The sequence below is a fragment of the Mesoplodon bidens genome, assembly GCF_964165515.1.
Source record: "Mesoplodon bidens genome assembly, chromosome: 18".
NCBI classification, from domain to species: domain Eukaryota; kingdom Metazoa; phylum Chordata; class Mammalia; order Artiodactyla; family Ziphiidae; genus Mesoplodon; species Mesoplodon bidens.
Window position 1 is genome coordinate 40,883,762 of NC_138175.1, and position 17,450 is coordinate 40,901,211.

A 17,450-nucleotide genomic window follows, 5' to 3' on the forward strand; every position below is an offset into this window, starting at 1 on the left:
ACAACTCTGGCAGGTGCCTCAGGGAGCGGTATCTCTTGGGTAGGGGCTAAATAGGCACAGCACAGGGAAGAGAATTTCAGGCAGATGGATTGGCCAGTGCAAAGGCCCTGTGACAGAGGGAACTGGGTGAATCTGAGGACTGAGAGGTGGGCAGTTGGGCTGGTGGGGCAGAGAGGAAGGAGGAATTGTGCGCTGAGCTGGAGAGAGGTGGAGGCGGCCCATAGACCTTGCAGACATGTTCAGGATTTTGGTCTCTATCTGCAGAGCAGTGGGTGGCTGTTTTGCCGTGTGAATGTTTGTTTAAGGGCTCACGTAGGCAGGATGTAGGCAGGGAAACCAGTGGAAGCCTGGGTGTGTGGTGGCCGTTTGTATGGGGCAGTGGTGGAGGAGACAAAGCCTGCAGTTTGGAGGTGAAAGCTGAATAGGGGTCCGCAGGGGAGCTGGCTGGGGCCGGGAGGTGCAGGCCAGGGAAGATCAGCACAGATGAGAGTGCAGCAGCCCAGCCATCAGACGGGCAAACACCTCTTAGGCTCAGTGACTCTTACTGGAGGTCACTGCACATAACAAGGGCCTTCAACACACCAGACGCCCTTGGATATCTATCTAATTCGTGGTCCAAGACCTTTCCCTAAAGGACTTTAATCTCTTCCTTTGTATACTTTCATTTGATTACTTTCATTTTCTGAAGCCAGTCCCACAGGTGTGCCCACCTATCGCCTACTTATCTATTATGAACCTGTGCAAATTGGGTAATTGTGTGTGCAAATGGGTGGTTAGGTGTGTGTGGGTATGTCATTACTAGATTTGCATTTGTAAATGCTCATTTCCTTAAATAACCCCCCTCCCACCCCTACTTCTCTGCTACCTCCCTGCCCCACATCACACGTATCCCCAGGTGTGTGACGGGCCCAGGTGTATCTCTTAGGTCTGCTCCACTGCACCAGCAGAAATGCCTTCTTCAGCATCCTGCTCCCAGGCCCCTATGTACCACCACACCCCATCCCAGCCCTCCGTCAAGAGAAAGGAAAACACAACATTTCCCCTTCTGCCATGTTGGGTGGTAATTGTTAGCTCTGCCTATAAATTATAGTATGGCCCGGAAAGTAAACGTGAGAAGTCACTTCTCTCCACATCAGCACTACCTTCCCACAGGAGAATCACAGTTCATTAATGCACTGGACACGCACACACCAGTGCTGGGGAGACACTGCGACCTGGAGGAAAGGCCACTGGCTGTGGGATCACACACATCTGGTCCTCAGCTCAGCTCAGCCGCTCATGAGCTCTGCTGCCCCTAAAAATAAAGATAAAGCACATAAAGGGTTAGGGCCTGGTGCAAAGTTGGCCGATGGTGAGACGGTTACTTGTATTAATGTTATTGACCTGAATGAAGGTTCTAGTCCTAGGCCTGTCACCCAGACCTTTGGTTTATCTGTCTGAGGAGGGCTGCTCCTGCCCAGTTCCCTTTGCTGGGAGAGCCCACAAGTTCCCCTCAGTGACACTGGTGATGACGTGTTCGTACTATGTTCTTTCTGACATCAAGCCTTGCCTCTGCCGTGATGAGATGCTTCCTGAACAGTTGTGTCTCTGCGTTTTGCTGAGTCTCAGATGCACTAAAGGATCTGCCTCTCTTCGTTGTAGTTTATTGGGAACTTTTTATTATTTTAATGCAAGTTCAAGTTTATTTGGAATTTAAGATTTAAGATCACTTAACATTTTTTTTCATTATGTTTTTTGTTAACTGATTTTACTTTTTAGAGCGGTTTTAGCTTCACGGAAAAAAAAACTGAGTGACAAGTACAGTGTTCCCGTATACCCCCTGTCCCCCCGACAGCCACAGTCTCCCGCTCTTGGGACATCCCACACCCGAGTGGTACATTTGTTACAATTGATGCACCTACACTGACACATCCTTATCGCCCAAAGCCCATCATTTACATTAGGGTTCACTCTTGGTGGTGTACATTCTATGGGTTTAGACGAATGTATAATGACATGTATCCACCCTTGTAGTACGGTACACTACAAACTGTCATACAGCAGTTTCACTGCCCTAAATATCTTCTCTGCTCTGCCTATTTCATTATGTTTTTAAAAACGACTTCTCATCAAGCGAAAAATGGCAGTCACAAAAAAACGCCAGCCTGTTATTCAGAAAGATGCTGGGTAACTGCCCTCACCCTCACCCAGGAGGGCGATTTTATCTGTAGGAGGGAATTTGGACTGTCAGATTTCTTCCAAGTGAGGGATCACATGATCTGTGTTCTAGGGTTCATAAAATAACCAGTTTGAAAGAAAATGTCCAATTTGACTTACATTTTTTGGATCAATTTGAAGTTCTAGAAATTTGTGGTTTACTTTATTTTGGCAGTGTCTTCAGATTCTTCTCTTCCATCCATCTTTCATTTCGAAGCTCGATGTAGACTGCCAATTGTCACAGAGCAGCAGTTTCTGAGAAGAGAATCTAGAAGTGGTTCCAGGGAAAAGGGGAAGTTTTCACAGGATGCGTCCCGCCTCCCTTCTGCTCTGTGGGGGGCAATCTTTAAAGGGCTTCAGGACCCTCAGCCAGATGGGAGCCTTGGCCTTCCCGCAAGCCTGCTTCTTACTCCTCAGCTTGTTGTCAGAAGCCAGAGGTCCCCGGTGGCCATTCCACTGCCCAGGGCCCTAAGGTTGAAAACTTGAGCATTTAAAATTTGTTAGAACTTGTTACTTCAGCGCTTGGCTAACAGACTGGGCTGACAATTGTGGTTTGAGACTTAGATGATTAGAGGGACTGCTCCTGTCCCCGAGTTTCTCCTAAATCTCATGATTCATGAGCACATCATGCTCACAATGTCTAAACTCATCTTTTGCACCATAAATGGGAGGGTTTTGCTGGAAAGAACTCTCATTGGCTTGGGGCTCTCCAGCTAGCTTCATCTCTTGTCTGTTTTGTCGAGCAAAACTGCACGTGATAAAATTGCATAGAACTAAATACACACGCATGTACACCCCCCCAAATGGGTGTATGAAAAACTGGTGAAATCTGAATAAAGTTGGGGGGTTGTATCAATGTCAGTTTCCTGGCTGTGATGCTGTATTACCGTTTTGCCAGATGTCACTGGGGGAGGAACTAGGGGAAGGGTCGGCAGGACCCCTCTGTATTATATCTTATAACTGCCTATGATCTACCATTATCCCCAGACAAAAAGTTAAGAAAACCCAGCTTTCAGTTCTTTGTTTTATATTGTCATTTCCATCTGACTCCTTAGATTTTGGTGTTCTGTCTAGTCTTTACTGATCTGCTTCATTTATTTCAGTGTTAATTGACCTTTGTTTATTTGGTTTCTGTACTAGAAACCACTCAACAGTAAGACCAGGGTATTAGGGCTTGGAGAAAGGGGTCTGAGAAGACCCTCATCCTCGCAAGAGGGTAACCTATGTTCAGAAGTAAGTGGACATGAGAGAGAAGAATCCCCCGGTGGAGAGAGTAGACGACTGACTCTCAACGTGGATTTAAGAGTTTACAAATAGACCAGGTCTACGGTGTTAGAAAGTATAAACAGAAAATAGCACATGATTTAAAAAATTCATTCTTTAGTTTTCTTTTGAACTTTTGAAATAATTATAGATTTACAAGAAGTTGCAAAGAGAGTACAGAGAAGTCCTATGTACCCTTACTCAGTTTCCCCCATTGCTTATTTCCTGTGTAACTGTCCTGTAAGAGCAAAGCCAGGAAATGGACATTGCTACAATGTGCACATAGTTCTATGTCATTTGATCCCATCTGTAGACTCTGTAACCACCACCTCAATCAAGATACGGAACTGTTCCACCCTCACAAAGATCTCCCTCATGCTACCCCTTTATACTTATACCCACTCCAGCACCCACCATTCTAGACCCCAGCAGCTACTAATCTGTACTACATTTCTGTGATTTTTGTCAGTTTGAGGATGTCATGGAAATGAAATCATTCAGTATATTACCCTTGGCCTTGGCTTGTTTTACTCAGCACACTGCCTGTGAGATCCATCCCCACTGCTGATTGGTCTGTTCCTTTTTATTGCTGAGTCGTGCTCCTTGCTATGGATGGCCCACACTTTGTTTAACATTCACCTCTGGTGGGACATTTTGGTTGTTTCCAGCTTTTTGCTCTTACAAATAAAGCTGCTCTGAACAACGGAGTATAGGATTTTGTGTCGAAATAGATTTTCATTTCTGTAAGACAGACACTCAGAAGTGCAATTGCTGGGTCATATGGTAAGGGTATGTTTCATTTTGTAAGAAACTACCAAACTATTTTCCAGAGTGGCTGTACCATTTTACATGTGGGCCAGCAGTGTGTGAGAGATCCAGTTTCTTTGCGCCCTGGCCAGTATTTGGTATTGTCACTGTTTTTAATTTTAACTGTTCTAGTAAGTGTGTTGTGGTATATTATTGTGATTTTAGTTTGTATTTCCCTAATGGCTAGTGATTTTGAACATCTTTTCTTGGTTTATTTGCCATCTTTATATCCTTTTCATGAAACGCCTGCTCATGTCTTTTGCCCATTTTCTCATTCTATTATTTGTTTTTTACTGTTGAGTTTTGAGAGTTCTTTATATATATTAGATGTGAGTCCTTTGTCAGATACATGGTTTGCAAATATTTTCTTCCAGTCTGTAGCTTGTCTTTTCATCTTCTTAGCAGGGTCTGCTACAGAACAAAACTTTTAATTTTGCTGAGATCCAATTTATCAATTTTACTTTTTATGAATCCTCCCTTTGGTGACATATCTGAGAGCTATTGCCCAAGGCCTAGCTCCTGATGATTTCTTTCTTATGTTATCTTCTAAAAGTTTTATAGTTTCATGTTTTACATTGAAATCTGTGATGTGCTTCAAGTTAATTTTTGTATTAGATGTGAGATTTAGGTCAAAGTATTTTTGATGTGTTTTTTTTTGCTTATAGATATCCAATTGTTCCAGCACCATTTGTTGAAAACACTGTCTGTCCTTCACTGAATTGCTTTTGCATCTTTGTAAAAAATGGAAAATGTTGGGGCAACTTCTGGGTTTTCTATTCCGTTCCATTGATCTCTGTATCGTGGTCTTTGAGAGTAAGAAAGAAGGACTCCAGGGTCCGGGTTAGCCTCCCCTAAGCCTCTGGCCTCCCCTAGGAATGGATGTGGGCCCCAGAACTGGGTGCAGCACCCCATGGGGGATTGCCCTGCACGTGAGCATGTGTGAGGGACTCCCCAGACCACCTTCTCTGCTGCACTCCCCAGACATTGCTGGTTTTGGTCTCCTTTTCCTTCCTTTCCTTGCTTAACGCATGTTCTCAGATTAAAGTGGGATTTTCTAAAGCAGATTTTTCTATCATGAGGTAAAAACTGTAAGTAAACAGAATTATCATAACAATTTAAATAGTAATAAAATATGTTTTTCTGTTTCTAGTCAGAGAAGGAGAAAGGTAGCGAGAGAAGATGAAAGGAAGATCTAGATTTGTGGGTGGTAGGTGTGTGTGTTTTTTCCCCTTTTCTTCTTCAATAATAGGTACAGAGTTTTTGTAAAGGAGTTCAAGGCAAAAGGAAAAAAATAGCATATACTGTTATGGGGTTATTTTTATCTTTCATTTTTATGACAACTTATTTGTACTTAAGAGAAGCTTTCCAAGGAGTTAGAAGCATCATTAAATAAAGACTGTGAAATGTGCAATATGGCTTATTTATTTAAATGTTAATTGGTCCAACGAACACTTCTAATTAGCTCTATATTTGCTTAGCAAAAAGTTTTACAAATTCCAATTGTGAAAAGCAGCTATTTTGAGCTGGTAAGCATGTTGCAGCCTCAGCCATGATTTTTCTATAGTTCTCAGCCCTTGAAGGCACAATTTAATTTTTCATGTATGCATACTAGCAACGGTAAACACTTGCGAGTGTAAAGAACCTTCTTTAATTAGCTGCACAACAATTAAAGGATTCACAAACTAAATTGAACCCTGTCTCGGTGCTTACTAGCTGAATTCTACCACCTGTCACAACAGCGCTTTGTTCAATCTGTTATGCAAAATCATTATAGCAATATAGCGGAGGGGAAAAAAAAGAGAAAACAGCAATTATTTCTTACTTTTCTCTTGAATGGGTTATTTTGGGTTATACTGATGTCAGGTTCATTGAAGCCAACCTTTTGAAATCTGTAACAGCATAATACTTCTAAGGCAGCCTCAACATGGCTAGAAGAATATTTCGTTTTACTCTTTAAGGAGGAAGTAGTGCTCATCCTTAAAGTGTGTGGGGACTATGATCATTTGAAGCAACCTGTTCTAACTCTCAGCTGCCTTCTCGTTTCCCCTTCCCACGAGGAACCTTCAACAGTCTCCTGTGTTACAAACACACGGAGACCACTGTAGATGTGAGTTTGAAAATGACGTTCTCATGCTGCCTTTTCCAAAAACATACCAACTCACATCACTCCACCAGTTGGATCACTTACTGCAAAAATGTGTGTGTGTGTGGGTGACTGTTAATTTTTGAGAATTAAAACATAATTTTAAACACAGTTTAAACATCTGATCTATGCTGACCTACCCTCCTGCAGACAGGGTTGGAGGGAACCCTCACCCCTTCGCTGACTGCAGACACAAAGGCGTTATTGTGAGGCCCAAGCCCGAAGCCTGACGTGGCGGACTCCGTGCAGTCGAGGGATAAATGTTTACATTCGGTGTTGCCTCCTCTGGCCTCTGGTCGGACTGCTGGCAGCTCTGTGGGTGCTCAATACAGAGCGGGGGGGAGGGGGGAGGGAAGGCGGGCGTGCACCTCCGCTGACGAGCGGCGCTGGGAGATGCTCTCTGGCAGTTGCTTAAAATGGCATCAAGAACATATTGTTAGTTCCAGCCTCTGAAGCATATGTGGTCTGGGCATCTCAGACGTTGAAGTGATTATAGACAAACAGCCGGGCTCATTCAGAGGGCCTGCGTTTGCCGGCATTGCAGTATTTTCTAGAAGTTGCCTCTTGACGTCATTTCATGAAAATGTGCAAAGAAGACAAGGCAGCTCTTTGAAAATACAAACTCTTCCCCAAAAAAAATGCTGAAAGAAGGAAAGTGAGAGCCAAAGGTCAAAGGCTGAGCAAGAATGTGTTTCTCTATGTTTTTCTGTTTCTTAAGCAGAGAGGAAACTCTCCCGGTTACGACATTTCGGGAATCAGGACCATCTTTGGTCCGGTCCAGGAGGGAGACCTCGCAGAGTACGGGGACTTCCTTCTTCTTGCTGCTGAAACCCAAACCCTTAGGCTGGTCCAGGGTTGGTGCATGTACATTCAAGTGAGTTACTGTCCACTTCACTGAAGTTCATGAAAGGATTGCGTGATGCAAAGTCGCAGCCCCAGGAAGAAGGCTACTTACTGCTTCCTGCAGCCTCGTCTGGCTCTGAATTTGGCTGCACTTCTCAGGGCCAGAGTCTCCTGGCTCTGGGTCCATCTCTGATTGTCCCTGGCTCGCAGTGCTCTCCTGACGGCAAGGGTCTGCACTAGGCCTTTGATGGGAGCCTGCTGGTGCCTCCGGGATGGTCCATAGTAAGCTCTCAATGAACATCTGCTGTTTAACGTAAATGGAATCTTCACTTGGCTGAAGAACTCATGGGAATTTAAGGGTGAATTCAGGCAACTTAATCCTTTCAGCCTTTCCCTCCAGTGGCCCAAGCTTCCCTTTTTTTGGCTGTTCATCTAAAATCTCCTTACCATGATGTACTATTTATTCTCTCCTACATTCCTTGCTGCTAGTCTTGCAGAAAAAAGTTTCGTGGAGGGCTTCCCTGGTGGCTCAGTGGTTGAGAGTCCGCCTGCCGACGCAGGGGACATGGGTTCGTGCCTCAGTCCGGGAGGATCCCACATGCCGCGGAGCGGCTGGGCCCGTGAGCCATGGCCGCTTAGCCTGCGCGTCCGGAGCCTGTGCTCCGCAACGGGCGAGGCCACAATAGTGAGAGGCCCGCATACCGCAAAGAAAAAACAAAACAAAACAAAACAAAACAAAAAAGGTCCATGGAATGACTTCCAGGCCAGCATTGCCTTGTGGAGGGCCAGCTTACCATGTGCACAGACCTGGGTCTGAGCGCCTGGGAGGCTGCCTTGCCCTCCAGGGGCTCCCAGTCTGGCTGGGGAGCCCCAACTCCCTGAGGAAAGGTGGAGACAAGCCCAGGTGTGGATTCCTTACTGGCGGCAGGCCGGAGGGATCCACTGGTTTCCTTCACTTCCAGCTGCCTCAACTGCAGGGCCACTTGAGTCGTGGCCGCTTAGAGGGTAGATTCATGGCGCACGGAGATGGGTCCAGTGATACCATTATCAGATCCGTGGCTTTAGGCAAGTTTTTGAACCATGCCTCAGTTTCCTCATTTATAAAATGGGTATGCTGATAGTAAAATTATCTCATTGAGTCATGAGAATTAATTGAAGGCACTTAGAACAGCACTAAGTGCAATAAAAGGAGTGTTGTGAGTTACTGTATTGCCGTCCCTGTTACTGTCATCCTCATTGCTGCTCCCTGACCTTGAAGTCTTTCTAGTAATGTGAACTCCTAAGGTCATGGGACTGAAAGGAACTTCAGGAAACCATGTCCTAGCTCAGGCTGGACAGGCTGATGAGCCTGCAGACCAGTGCCTTCTGGGAAGCTTCTTGAAGGGCACGGAGCCATCGAGACTATGCTTCTCTCTCTCGCGTGCCTCTTGCCAGCCTTCCTCGTGGTGCCGCTCATGGGTGTGGTGTTCTAGTCTAGAAGGCAGATCTTCAGAACCAGCATCATCCGAGTTCTCCCAAAGTGAGTTCCACCTGTGCCCACTGGAAATTGGCAGTATTTATGGGAGGATGTGCAGATGCCCACCAAGTGGCACGCTTCAGTCAGATCCCTGGAGAATCCCTGTCGGAGAGAGTCAGGAGTTATTGAGCACTTGCTACATGAGAAACATGTGTGATGCGTGGGGCTCATGGGAAGAGAACAAACATTTCTAACGTGTGAATTTATAATCTCATGGAGGCTTGGAGGAAAGTGGACAACCGATTGACCGCGATGGGTGCGGTTGATTTGGGCTGGGAGAAAAACAGCCCAAACAGAAGGGAGTGGGAGGCAGGAGAGCCTTAAGTGGTTAGAGGATCAGGGAAGGATCAGGGAGCAGATGCCAGGGGCACAAGTTACAACAGGCGTTGGGCTGCTGGGGCTGAGATGGCCCCTCCAATGCATTTTCTGTGAAATCCACACCCCTTTGCTCCAGGCCAGGAGACAGCAGACTGATGTAGAAGAGCTCTGCCCTTGGAGAAGGATAATTTGTAAGGCTATAAATACCTGAGATAGGAAGTGCATATTTGTGGCTCTGATCATTGAGGAAACTTGGATTATCTTGTGGTAACAGAGGTCATTTCCTAGATTTGTCTCTACACAAAGGAACTGTGCTGCCAGTTTTCCTTTTCAGGACTGGGCCATGTGCCAGGGCCAGCACAGGTTTCAGGGTTCGGCACCTGAGGCAGTGACCCTTGGTAAATGACTGCATGACTGTCTCCAACAAACAAGGTTTTGTACTGAATGTGCTCACTTAAATCAGGGACCACCACAATTTGTTGGTGTTTCCTCATAAATTGCTATTAGGTTCCTCATGGTGAGAACCTTTGAAAAAGCACGTGTCTCCTAAATGATCTAGAAAGAGGTGGTGGCCAACAGGAGCCTGATGGAGAAGACAGCGGGCTTTACCACCCCCAGGGTCTCTGCCGGGGAACCATCATGTCAGAGCTGCTAGTGTCCTAGGTGACAAAGGACTTGGCTTTCACGGCAGTTGTTGCCTCTCTTGTGCCTGTCACTTGACTCACTTATAACCTAGAACACAGCAGGTGACTGGATAAAGAACCACTGGAACACCCCCCACTCTATTTCTTCCTGGCCTAGCATGCCCTGTGTGACCAACAGATGAACTATATGGAGACTTGGATGCTGAAAAATCTACAGAGGGTGTTCTTTCTTTTCATTTCTATATACATTTTGCTAATTTTTCTTATCCTTACATGCAAGCTTACTTTGAAAAATCAGAAGATAGAGATGAGCAGCAAGAAGAGGATGGAAGTCCCTTGGTGATCACCCGTGTTGACTCTTTGCTGTGTGTCCTCCTAGACTATTTTATGCATACCTGTTTTCTTTTGCTGTTGTTGTACACAAGGTGGGATTGTACTCCCTATGCCATTTTATAATCAGCTGTTTAATTTAATACATTCTTCTATATACCCTTTTTGATGAGTGCAAAAACAATTGCATAACTTTACCATGATTTATTTATTTAATTGAATCCTGTGGGTGGACATTTAGATGGTTTTCCTTCTTTCTTCTCATTTGAAGTGAAGACTGGGCTCCTTGCCTTTGGCTCATAGAAGGGTGACCAGAGTTTTCTTTGGAGGAAGGAAAGTGACAGTCATGGAATCAGTGGCATTGTTTTGCCTGACCTGGTGTGTACTGTGAATGCTTGCCTCAGCAGACTCATCACCAGCCCTGGTGGGGTCTCAGGTGCATGTCTTTGGGTTAGAGGTGGGGATACAAGAGAGGTGGACTGTGTCCTTTTTCTTGTGAGTGGGTGTGTGTACATGTGCACATACACATGCGTGCACACAGGTTTAGAGGAAGTTAAATCTGTTCTTCACTCTAGGTTTCCAGTGATTGAATCCAAACCATCCAGATCATGAGAGAGAGGGTGAAAATCCACACCCTAGTATAATTGGCCCCTCAAGGTCTTCACTGCCCCAACTCTATCTGGGTGTTAAACACTCTTCTGTACCATTTTTGATGAATGCATGGTATCCAGTTTAGAGTGTGCCCATGTGGGCCAATCCTCCACCTTTTCTTCTCCCTTCCATCCCCATCCCATCACACCTTCATCCTTTTACCTCCTCTCCAATACCCCATCTCTATTCCTTCTCCAGGCTGTGGCTTTTTCTCCAGGAATTAAAACATCACCACCCTCTTTTAATGCCATCAAAATCTTCTTGACCTCTGATGAGAGCTGGGAGCTGCTCTCTCTTCTACCAATTTCAGCAGCAGAGAGGGATACTTGGTAGGGTGGAGGAAGGAAGCAAAGGAAGGACATCAGTGTGGCCTCATATCTGAATTGCAATCTGTTTTTGTTTTCTTTGTTATTTGTTAACTATCCACCCATCCATACATACATCCATATCTTTCTATCTATCCTTCCATCTGTGATAGCTAGAATGGTATCTGGCATAGAGTAGTTGCTCAATTAACATTTGTTGAATGGATGAGTGAATGAATGAATAATATAAAAGTCAGAAGTTTTGAACTTGTAGAGTTTATTTCCTATGAACAGCCTGCAACAGGTCCACCTATCAGGTTCAAATTACCCTGCAAGCATAACTTTTATACCTTGTTTTGCTGAAAAGGCATGTTGAGCCCTCCTAATCTTGCAGAGCTCTCTTTTCTAATGTAGTCATACTTGGGAGGCATCCTGCCTAATTTTCTCCTTCCTAATCCCTGGTCTCCCCACCCTTTCCTCTCCTTCCCTTGGCAGCAGGCCAGGAAGAAGGGCAATCGAGTTGCACTTTTATAAATCGCACTTTGATGAACATTATTTTAGCTAAATCTTTGTACACATTCTTAATTATTTCCTTAGGTTTAATTGCTAGATGTGGAATTGTTGGTTAAAGGGAATACACATTTAAAGATTTTAATACCTGTTGCCAAATTGCCCTGCTTTCAGTCATGTTATATCAAATTAGTACCTTCCCCCTCCAACATACACAAATTATAACAGTGCCTCTTTCCTTATATTCTACCAATACTTATATTATTATACCAATACCAATACTGAGTATTATTTAGCCAAGTAATATCGATTTGATATGGAAAGTGTCTCATTTTACTTTTCATTTCTTGAGCTTAATATATATGTATATCTATATTTTACATAGTTATTAATCTATATACCTTTATGTCTGTATCTGTATATATCTATAGATAGATGGATGTTTAATGAAATGTCTATATTTGGTGATTTACCTGTTCACACCCTCTGTGTGGTTTCCTTCTGGGTAGTTGAATTTTCTTTTGAACTGTAGGATCTCTTCGTACATCAAAGATATTAACCCTTTGTCTTTTACATATCTTGTAATTGTTTCTTCCAAGTTTTTCACGTGCCTTTTAATTTTGTACATGGTGCTTTTTAATGAGATAAAGGGATTTAAGTAATCAAATCTTTTAATCTATTCCTTTGCGGTCTTTGGTGTCATGCTTTGAAAATAATTTCCTACCCCATTATTATATTAGTATACTAATATACTCCTAAGTTTACCTTCTTACGTATTTATGGTCTTATTTTCTAATATAAATCTTTAATCCATCAAGTATTTATATTATTAGGGCAAAATTTTATATCTGTACCCTACACACATATATACATATTCATGATTTGCTATTACGAATGAGATTTTAAAATTATATTTTTCAAATAATATATAAGACTATATAGGAAAACTATTTTTATTTTATTTTGTTTTTACATAAATAAAACAAGTTTTAAGAATTACATTAGAGAAATATAGAATGAAAAGTGTAAGTCTTATTTATTTAAATCTCTCATCTCCACTCCAGTTCCTCGCCATTCCCCAGATAATGATTATGAGTGGCTTGATGTATCTCTGTCTGTATATACATAATACACACCAAATATAAAGGAGTTCTTGTTCTCATTTCTTCTCCAGTTAGAGAAATGCTACAATAAACGTTCTGGAACATACATGTGTATTTCTATATTAGAGATAACTATAGGTGGTATTAAGTTAAATTTTCATGGCTATTGCTGAATTGCTTTCTAAAAAAGGAGCACCGGGCCTCCCTGGTGGCGCAGTGGTTGAGAGTCCGCCTGCCGATGCAGGGGATACGGGTTCGTGCCCCGGTCTGGGAGGATCCCATATGCCGCGGAGCGGCTGGGCCCGTGAGCCATGGCCACTGGGCCTGCGCGTCCGGAGCCTGTGCTCCGCAACGGGAGAGGCCACGACAGTGAGAGGCCCGCATACCGCAAAAAGAAAAAAAAAAAAAAAAAAAAAAAAAAAAAAAAAAAAAAAAAAAAAAAAAAAAAAAAAAAAGGAGCACCAATTTACTTTTCTGCAGGTAGTGAGTGAAAGTGGTCTTGCTAACAGTGGGGAAATAAAGCTCTAGTTTTGGGCAATATGATACACCCATAAAGATATACTTCCCACTTATATGACTTCCTTTATAAATGTCCTCTTTATATTTTTATATATTTTATTTTATATTTGTTTTTTGCCTTCATGATATAAAGGAGCATTTTATATATCAATATCCATATTTTGTGCGTATGTGTGTGGCAGAAGAAAGTTTAAAACATTTTCCTATCTTTTGAATAATGGCATTTGAATCCTCTTTACTAAAGATTATGAAAAAAATTGTACATTTTTATCAATGACTTCTTAGTTTTTAAAAAAATTTTATTGAACTATAGTTGATTTACAATGTTGTGTTTAATGTCTGCTATACAGCATAGTGACTCAGTTATACATATATATATATATATATATATATATATATATATATATATATATATATATATATATTCTTTTTCATATTCTTTTCCATTATGGTTTATCACAGGATATTGAATATAGTTCCCTGTGCTATACAGTAGGACCTTGTTGTTTATCCATCCTATACATAATAGTTTGCATCCGTTAATCCCAAATTCCTAGTCCTTTTTTCCCCCACCCCCTTCACCCTTGGCAACCACAGTCTGTTCTCTATATCTGTAGACAGCTTCTTAGTTTTAAAAGTATTTTTGTGTGAAGTATTTCATGTGAGGTATTTGTCTAAATGGTAGCCCATTGTCCCAGTACATTTACTCATCATTCTGTTCTTTCACTGCATATGAGTCATTAACTTTATCTGAACCACATGTCTCTTTGGGAGTTCTCTATCTGGTCTCTTGACTTATTTATCTACTCCTGTATGTGACCCTATTATTTCAATTACTATAGTTTTACTATATTTTGATTTGATAGTTTGCATGCCCTCTCCTTATTCTCCTTTCTTACGGTTTATTTGGCAGTTATCACATTTTTTTTCAGATAAATTTTAGATTTCACTTGCTAAGTTTGATAGATGATCCTTTCAGCAATTTGGCTTGGTTTACAGATTAATTTCATAAAAATTTACATATTTACAATATCATCTTTCCATCCATGAACATGGTATATCTCTTCATTTATTCAGGTCTTATTTTATGCACTTCCATAAAGTTTTACGTTTTACTTCATATAGGTCTTGCCCATTTCTTATTATATTTATTTCTGTATGTTTAAAATTTTCCTCTGATAATTTATAATTGGTTTTTAATGTATAAGAAAACAATAATTTTCAGTGTATTGATCTTACCTTTGACCTCTAATTGCACATTTATTAGTACCAACAGTTTTGTACATCATTCTTTGGATTTTTTGCATATAGTCATTTTCAGCTGCTAACAGTGACTGTTTTGTCTGTTCCTTGTCAATAATTTTATCTCATAGTTTCTTTTTCCTCTACAAAAATCACATTGTTTGCATTGGCTAAGACTTCCAGGACACAGTGTCTTGTTGCTAGCTTTAACAGAAATGCTTCCAATATTTTGCCATCAAACATAATGTGTGATGTAGGCCATTTATCTCTTTATAAATTAGGAAGGAATGTTAAGTTTTATCAAGTGTTTGGGACATTGTTGATATAATATGGTTATTCTCCTGTAAGATGTTAATATGGTGAATTGATAGGTCTCCTGTTGTTGAATGATTCTTGAATTATTGGAGTAAACTGTGGTTGTTTTTTGATGAATTATTATGTTATCTTAATATACTACCAGGTTCATTTCACTGATATTGTAGTTAGGGTATTTACATTGATGTTTATAAATGAGATTGTCCTATAGCTTCTATAGGTAGTAATTGTGTTAGTAGTAGTTCTTATTCCTCCTCCCCCTCCTCTTTCCTCTCCTCTCTCCTCCTCTCCCTCCTCTCCCTTCTCTCTCTCCTGTTCCTCCTCATCCCCCCTCCTCCCTTTCCTTCTCCTTCTCAGCCTCCTGCTGCTCAATGAGTGCCCAGTAAGTCTGGGGGCTTATTCCTGCTCCTTTTCTTTTTTCTCCTTCCTCCTCTTTCTCCTCTTCTTCCTCATCCTTCTACTTCTCTTTCTCTTGTTCCTCTATGCTATACCTAGTAGCACTATCCTAGTCTCAGAGAATGCAATGGGGAGTTTTCTGTTTTTCTGTGCTCTGGGACAGTTTATAAACATAGAGATAACCTTTCTTTGAAGGTCTAGTAAACTATGAGCATAAAACTGGGCCTTTTATTTTCTTTTGATGTAGCTATTCATTATCTTAAATTTCTGCTATGGTTATTATTTTATTCAGGTGTTTAACTTCTCATTGAGTTATATCTGATCATTTTTATAGATAAATCATTCATTTTAATGGAGATTTTCAAATTAAAGATATAAAATTCTGTATTCTTTTATAATTTTTAAGTCTGCTTTGTATCTGATTTTATTTCCCCTTTCTCAGTACTAATGTTTATTTGTATATTCTCTCTTTATTCCCATCCACTTTGTCAAGTTTGTTTTCTTGGTCTTTTCAAAGAACCAGCTTTTAGTGAGTCTTCTCCCAACCCCCCCAGAGGGCAGGGGGAGGAGGATGTTCTATTTAATTAGTTTCTACTGTTATTTTTATTAATCCCTTCCTTCTATTTTCTTTGGGTTTATTTTTACTTTTTTCCCTCAGCTTCTTGAATTGAAGGTTTAGTTTATTTGTTTTCAATTCTTTCCATTTTCTATTCATTACATTTAAGGTTACAAAATTTCTTTTGAGAACTGCTTTAGCCACCTCCTAGAAAAAATTTTTTTGTTATCACTTTGTTTTTACTTTTAATTAATGTGGTTAATATGATTTCTATGTTATGGAACCTTATTGAAGTATGTGTGTTCTAATACATGTAACATCTTTGAAATGTTTCATGGGTATGTGTAAAGATTTCACATTTTCTTTTGAGTATGGAATTCTGTCACTATATTCTTTTTTTCAATTTATTGAAAAAAATCTACTTTTCATATGAATATTTGAGGAAGGTATTGGAAATTTTCCCTTGATGGATTTGTTAGAGTTGCAATAAATTATTCCAGTTTTTGCATCATGTATTTTAAAGCTTTGTTGTTAAGTACACAGAAGTTTTAACGATGATAATTTCTTGCAGTTTTCTAGGAGATTGTACCCCTCTTTTGACATAAAAATCCTCCGTTACCTGTTTAGTATTTTTGCTTTTAATTATATATTTTTGATATATTGCAATACCTATTTGATAATATGGCAATACCTATTTTTATTTTGCTAACATTGTTTCATATGTGTTTTTTCCATTCCTATATTTTCAACCTTCATGTGTAAGCTGGTTCTCACATAAAGAGTATAAAATTGGGGAATTGTGGACATATATTTAACCTAATCCAATATCTGATATTCCCTCTCTTTTATGATTTTAACCCATTAACATTTGTTAAGCTTACTGACATGTGGTTTTATTCCTGCTACCTTATTTTATGTTGTCTGTTACCATGTCACATCAAATTTTTTATTTTAATTCTTTTCTCCCTCTTATTGTATGGATCAATGTCTTTTTGTTATATTTTCTTTTATTTTCTGATTTAGAAATTGTATACCTGGGATCTAGTCATATAGTGGTAACGCTTAATTCTAATATGTACATTTAAACGTGGGTGTGTGTGCATGTATGTGTACATTCAGCATCCATAGCCTCCTTTCAACAAAACAAGAAGTTTTGCATGCTTTCACTTTTTATCTGATCTGTCATCTGGTCCCAGTCCCACCTCTTTCCCCCTTCCTTTTATGCTAAAATGGTCTATGATTTTAATTCCAGACTTTTTCTTAAACATTATGCACTATGCATTATTTAGACTTAAATATAAAAGTTGACTGACATTTGGTTCACCCCTCTTTTAAAATTTTGCTTCTTCTGTTGTATTAATTCCTTCAGAGATGTCTGAGTCCTTTCATGTCTGAAAATGTGTTAATTTTATCTCTCACTCGATGCTCTGTATAGAAGTCTAGGTTCAAAATAACTTCCTCAGCCCCTTGATAATATTCCTTGTTTTGAGACATCTAATGTTGATGACAAGTCTGATGACAAACCAATTCTCACTCCTTTCTGGATAAGCTATTTCTTTTTCCTTTTCTTTTCTCTTCTCTTCTTTCTTTCTTTCTTTCTTTCTTTCCTTCTTTCTTTCTTTCTTTCTCTTTTTATTTTTCCAATTTTTGTCTTCTTCTCTGAGTCTGGAAGTTTCTTTGGATGTGACAGTATGTAAACTTTTTTTCTTTTCTTCAGAAAATTTCCCAGTGCCTGAGGGATTCTTTCAAAGTTAATTGTTTTTTTAATTTTTTCAGTCTACAGACATTTTCTT

General features: G+C 40.6%; 1 protein-coding gene and 1 long non-coding RNA gene across 5 annotated transcripts in view; one reads left to right on the forward strand and one right to left on the reverse strand.

The window, feature by feature from the left end:
- The window catches only part of ZNF536 (zinc finger protein 536), a gene marked incomplete at its 3' end in the record, with an annotated part of 283,805 nt that overhangs the window by 147,443 nt on the left and 118,912 nt on the right, over window positions 1-17,450 (forward strand). The gene's annotated exons all lie outside the window — the stretch shown is intronic.
- The window catches only part of LOC308605606, a 368,706-nt gene continuing 364,274 nt past the window's right edge, over window positions 13,019-17,450 (reverse strand). The window contains exon 2 of one of the 2 annotated variants that reach the window (XR_014013715.1): window positions 13,019-13,098. This is a non-coding gene — a long non-coding RNA (uncharacterized lncRNA). Of the gene's footprint in view, window positions 13,104-17,450 lie in introns of both variants that reach the window. The other variant, XR_014013716.1, reaches the window with a different exon arrangement.